Source organism: Mixophyes fleayi, chromosome 6 (genome assembly GCF_038048845.1).
Source record: "Mixophyes fleayi isolate aMixFle1 chromosome 6, aMixFle1.hap1, whole genome shotgun sequence".
Lineage (NCBI taxonomy): Eukaryota > Metazoa > Chordata > Amphibia > Anura > Limnodynastidae > Mixophyes > Mixophyes fleayi.
Genome location: NC_134407.1, coordinates 220,448,001 through 220,454,693, shown reverse-complemented (window position 1 = coordinate 220,454,693; position 6,693 = coordinate 220,448,001). Strand labels below are relative to the sequence as shown.

The following is a 6,693-nucleotide window of genomic DNA, read 5'->3' as shown; positions in this document are numbered from 1 at the left end:
CTCACAGTCTAAATTCCCTAACACACACACACACACACACACACACAGACAGAGAGAGAAACTAGGGTATATTTTTGATAACAGAAAATTAACCTATTAGTATATTTTTGGAGACACAGGGAGAACGTATAAACTTTACACAGATAAGACCATGGTCTGGAATTTAACTCATGACCACAGCGCTGTGAGGCAGAAGTGCTAACCACTTCTCCACAGTGCTGCCCACCACCCCTCACAAACATCTCTTCTTCTCCCTCTGTATTTTTTAACACAGCAGTGTGTGTGGAGGAGACTGGTCCAATCTCTTGGTGAACAGGAGTCTAATAGGGACTGATGGCTCATGAACCCCCCCCTCCCTTCATAAATTGGGTTAACACTTTTTCCTCATAAGTCTGTACCGATAGAGGAGGATGTAGAATAAGACTGTTGTAGTAACGTAACAAGGAGAACATGTGACTATTTACTCAAAATAAATATTACTCACCTGTGCTGATACCTGTAGGGATTTCCTCCTCCTTACACTGCTGATCACCCCTCACATACATCTCTTCTTCTCCCTCTGTATTTTCTACCTTAATATTAGTCAGATTTATACCCTAAGGTTCCCACAAAAAAACAATATAACAGTTTAATAATGTCTGGTTTTAATAATTAGATTAAAAAGTAGAATATCAGTGCATAAAATACTAACAGCTGCTCTACAGATTATATTGTGTAAAGTCACTTTGGTATTTGGCGAGATCCTATATTCCATCTACCTGATATTCCTGTAGGATACTCTGATTTTCCTCTGTACAATCCTGTGAATAATGAGGATGGGGACATCTCTCTGGGGTATTTCTGTTACTGGATGCATCTGTAGGAGAAACACAGTGACTAAATACGTTGTTTGTAAGTGATTATCAGATGTTGTGTGTACATTAAACTAAGGCATTATAATGTAACAAAAGGTTTGTTTTCTTCCATATCATAGTGTCAGATGATTGCTAATGAACTTATTAAGTTGCAACCAAAACCAATACATCCAGAACATGTATATTGTAGGTGAGTTTACCATTCCTAAATGACACCAGGTTAGTTCACCAGGCACCACTGTAATGTGTACCAAGCCCTCTAAAAGTGCTATCGGGGACAATCGGGACCAGCCCCACAGAGATTGTTAGCAATTTCATAGGGAGTGCTGGTCAACTAGAGGCATAATTTCATCCAGAAAGGGATAAAACAGGAGATAGCACCAGATGCCCAGATATCAGGGTAATAATGATGCTTCAACATCACTGCCAAGGAGACATCCCAGAGACAAGCACTGCACAGAGCCTGCAGACTACATGTGGGATGAGGGGGAGCTTGTGACAACTCCTCTACTAAGCAGGTCTCAATCCAGCCAACGCTAACTAAGCAACCCCCCCCCCCGCGGCCTGGTGGATGTACCCATACACCGTGGGAACCAGATCGGTGATAAAATGTGGCCTCTCCTTGGTAAGTGTCTTCTATTTCACACAGTGATGACAAGCGGGTACAGATCCGATTGGACTGGACCAAGATTGCTGGAACAAACTGTGGATCACAACTGGAATACTCTGTGGACTGCAACTTTGTGAGCCTGCCAAAGGGGGGAAACATTAGGCTTGGTGTCCTCCTTACTTTTAGGAGGAGTGAAGAGCATTGAGTCCATCAGCAGGATCATTGCTCCAGGAATGATGATTATAGCTCTGTTAGGATGGGGTTGTGTGTTAGGCCTGGTGCAGTGAACCCCTTGGCACTTGTTCATGTAAAGTACTGTAATTGCTACAGTGTGTAGTGTTATACAATAAAGACATTTTCAGGTTTTTGATTGAGGTAGTGGTGGGTGAGGGAAGGGCTACCCCCAAAGAATGCCCACCCCCGCAGAATGGGAAATGTGGAAGTGCAGGGACAGATGGACATGTGTGCTTCCATTTCTTTAGTATTGCCTGACTTGATCTTGGTAAACAGACAGTAAGGATTGTGATGACCTGAGTTACCCTGGATTGGTGACATGATTGTTGATTTTTGGAAGTGGGTTTGTTGGAGGGACTACACACTGAAGTGATTCTAGGTTATGACCCAAGAAAAGCTAGTGAGTCACTTTGTGCAAGCAGTAGCCCTCAGTTCGACCAGAGCACGGTCCAACCAGCCAGACAATGCTTCACCACTAGCACAAAAAGATCCTGTCATGGCTATTGCTGCAGCAACTGAACTGAAGCCACCAGTGAGCATCCCACCTGGAGACGAGACTGGGACACATATAGACTTTGGGGTGGGGGGTGGGGGGGGGGGGGGTAAAGTGTCAGAATTCAGGGAGGCCTCACAGATCAACCTATTTCTAGTCAGTTTACTCAGTACAGCATACCAGGCAGATAAGTGGAAACTGGATAGTGTTAGAGGATTGTATATTTTATAGGGTTCCAGTTCTGCAGACTTTACATGAACCCGTCATTCACGTACAAACTCTGGTGTTTTGCCAGGAAATACTGAGCACAGCTACTGGTGCTCAGACATGATATCCCTTTAGCCGGTCTCTTAGGGACCTGCAAAACTGACACACATTTGCAGCACAGCTTTTTCTAGCCTAGCATTATCTAGGACATGAAGCACTATAGGGTGCCATGATATGTGTCAGTGGCTCAGTAGTCCTCCAGCAAATCTTGCCTATCATACGTGGTCACCACCCGTTGATCAGTGATTGAGTCACTATGGGGATGTCCCCTGTTTTTATGTATGAGAAACACAGCACTTTGTGTGGAGAAGACTGGTCCAATCTCTTTGTAAAGGGACTGATGGCTTCTGAACTGGCCTCCTCCCCTCCAAATTGGGGTAATACTTATTCCTCTTATTTTGTAGTGTCAGAGGAGGGTGTAGAATAAGACTGCTGTAGTGACTATTTACTCAGAATATGTGTGTATTACTCACCTGTGCTGATATCTGTAGGGATTTCCTCCTCCTTCCACTGCTGATCACCCCTCACATACATCTCTTCTTCTCCCTCTGTATTTTCTACCTTAATATTAGTCAGATATTCACCCTAATTAGAAAAGAAAAAAATCACTTTGGGGCTTAATATGGCTGGCTTATTTGTTCTCTCCTGCAATAATCTGAAGAGTGATCCATTATCTGAATACATCATTATATATAGTAGTATTAGTCTGACTACATCTTAGCTTCAGTCTATGGGGTGATGTATGTGGGGTGAGACGTGTGTGTTTTCTACACTAAGTGGGTTCTTCTCACAAAGTGTACTAAAATGCACATTTAGACAACACAGTTGGACAAACATTTTGGCTACACTGGATTACTCCCAGGAATAAGCTATACCTGCCAAGTCTATTTCTGCAATACTTGTCTATCTATACAGAACACTGCAAAGAGGTAATTTTTTTTTAATCCCCTACCTTTTTGCTTTTACTCTTTTATCAAAATGTTTAACAAATTGCTTTTCTTGGTCTCTTTTCATGGCATTATCTTTAGGACTGCATAGGCAAACCAAGGGGGGGGGGGGGGTTTCTTAGTGTCTGGAAACCCCCCTACAAGCCTGGGGCACTGTATAATTGAGGTGGCTGGACCCTGCCCCCGCTTCACACGGCTCTGCTTGAAAAGGGAGAGCTGCATGCACCTAACAGTAGTCCACGTTGTATTGCCCGTGTATATATGGGGATAGGAAGAGTTGGAGAGCAACCAAGCACTGTCTAATATTATAGCCACGCCCCCATGCATGCTGGTCACGCCCATTGGTGGCATGGTGTGGAAACCCCCCCTCTACAAATCCTGCGTTTGCCCCTGGACTGTATCATCTTTCACCCCTCTAACAACATAAACATTTGTCCACATTGCACCTGCATTACTCCACTCACCTCTAGTTAACACCCATGAACTGTTGTCCTATTTATTATCTCTAACAAGTACAGTCTCCACCTGTCGCCAGAAAATAAAAGGTCACATCTTACAATCCTCTTACCTATCTTTCTCTCTCTCTGCTTCTATTAGCCGGTGATATATCACCTAATCCAGGTCCCTCCACACTTCTCACACACACATACATCAGAACACTACCGCTCTATAGCAAACCTCAAACACATCACCTGCCTCCCCTCTCTTCCAAAGTCCTTTAAATGTGCCTTTAGGAATGCACGCTTTGTTTGTAACAAACTTACCTCCATTCATGATCTCTTCCTCTCAAACAACCTCAACCTCCTGGCAAAAACAGAAACATGGCTCATGCAATCAGACACTGCCTCACCTGCAGCACTTTCAAATGGTGGCCTCCAACTCACCCACACCTCCAGACCTGAAGGCAAACAAGGAGGTGGGGTTGGACTACTTCTCTCCCCACAGTGCATGTTAACAGTTCTACCAAATGTCCCATCACTCACGTTCACATCTTTTGAAGTACATACTATTCGCATTTTTAATCCACTCTCTCTACGTGTTGCGGTGATCTATCGTCCCCATGGAGCACACCAACAATTTATTGAGGATTTCTCTCCATGACTTCCTCACTTCTTATCTTCAGACATCCCCACCCTCATCCTGGGTGATTTTAACATCCCCATTGATAACCCACCTTCCAAAGCTGCTTCCAAACTACTCTCTCTAACCTCCTCACTTGACCTCTCCCAGTGGATTGAATAATTTACTGATCAGGTTGGCCATTGCCTTGATCTTGTTTTCTCTAGACTATGCTCACCTTCTAACTTTCTTAACACACCCTTCCCCCTATCAGATCATCACCTTATCAGCTACATGCTCACCCCCACTGCTCTAACCTCTCTACTGTCTAACTCTGCCAAGCCTCTTCATACCCACAGAAATCTTATTTCTATTAATCTTCAACAATTTTCCACCTCTCTCCAACACCTTCTCTCCCCTATCTCTACATTCTCCTCCCCTGAGATGGCAGTACCTCATCTTCACCAAACCTTAGCAACAGCCATTGATCAAGTGGCTCCAGCGACACTACATACTACACGTCGACTTCGATGTCAGCCGTGGCACACTACAGCAACGCAAAATCTTCAAAAACTTTTCCGTAAAGCAGAATGTCACTGGCTTAAATCTCGCAACTCTAATGACTTCTTCACATATACTTCTATTTACCGCTCCTATCGAAATGCTCTGGACACTGCAAAAACAAACATACTTCCAATCTCTTATCTATGCTCATGCTTCTAACTCCAAACACCTTTTTAACACATTTAAATCTCTTCTCAATCCTCCAACCCCAAACCTTCCGCCTACTAGCAGTGCCCAGGAACTTGCTTCCTATTTCAAGGACAAGATTGATAAGATCTACAATTGGTATCCTCTCCCTTGACAATCAATTAGCTTAATTCCTTCCCACCAACCTTTGACACGCTCTCTTCATTTGACCCCACAAATGAAGAGGAAATTTCTACTCTCTTCTTATCTTCCTACTCTACCTCCTGTCCTCTTGATCCTATTCCCTCGCAAATGGTAGATCCCTGTATCCTGTGCTCATTTCACCTCTAATTAAAATCTGTAATCTCTCGCTCTCTACTGGCATCTTTCCATCACTTTACAAGCATGCAGTTATTACTCCTATTCTAAAAAACAAGATTCCAACCCAAACTCTCTCTCAAACTACCGTCCCATCTCTCAGCTCCCGTGCCCCTCCAAGCTTCTAGAGAGACTTGCCTACATTCGCCTCACACGCTTCCTTTCCGCAAACAACCTGTTGTATCCTCTTCAGTCTGGCCTTCGTTCTCAACACTCCACAGAGACTGCGTTGACAAAGGTTGTCAATGATCTGATCACTGCTAAAACTAGACGCCATTACTCTCTCTTAATTCTCCTGGATCTCTCGGCTGAATTTGACACCGTTGACCACTCTCTTCTCATGCAAACGCTGCAATCCCTAGGACTTCAAGATACTGTTCTAGCTTGGTTCTCATCCTACCTTTCTAATCACTCGTTCACTGTTAATTTCTCTGGGGCCACCTCTACTCCGCTTCCATTATCAGTTGGAGTACCGCAAGGCTCAGAGCTAGGTCCTCTGCTGTTCTCTATCTGTACCGCTTCTCTTAGAAATCTAAAAAGTTCCTTTGGATTTCAGTATCATCTCTATGCGGATGATAACCAAATTTATCTATCCTCTCCTGATCTCTCGACATCTGTGTTGTCCCATGTAACTGACTGTCTTTCTGCCATTTCGTCTTGGATGTCCTCTCGCCAACTCAAACTTAATCTTTCTAAAACAGAGTTAATAATATTTCCATCCACCAACAAGAGCATACCTGACATTTCTATCTCTGTTGATAACATGACCATAAATCCCACCCCACAAGCTCGCTGCCTAGGTGTAATCCTTAACTCACACCTATCCTTTGTTCCCCACATTGACTCTATATTTAAATCATGTTACATACATCTAAAAAACATTTCCAGAATTCGCACATATCTCACACAAGACACTGCAAAAACCTTAATTCATGCACTTATCATTTCCCGCATTGACTATTGCAATTCCCTCCTTACTGGTCTTCCCCAAAACAGATTTAAACCCCTACAATCTATTTTGCACGCTGCGGCAAGATTGATTTTCCTGGAAAATCGTTATTCCTCTGTTGAATCACTCTGTATGTCTCTACACTGGCTGCCTGTCTTCTACCGAATCCAATATAAAATACCTTTTACTAACCTACAAGGCCATCAACAAAG

The 6,693-nt window shown here is 43.5% G+C and overlaps 1 protein-coding gene across 4 annotated transcripts in view; it reads left to right on the top strand.

The window, feature by feature from the left end:
• Window positions 1-6,693, top strand: part of LOC142159857 (uncharacterized) — a 242,385-nt gene that overhangs the window by 206,018 nt on the left and 29,674 nt on the right. The gene's annotated exons all lie outside the window — the stretch shown is intronic.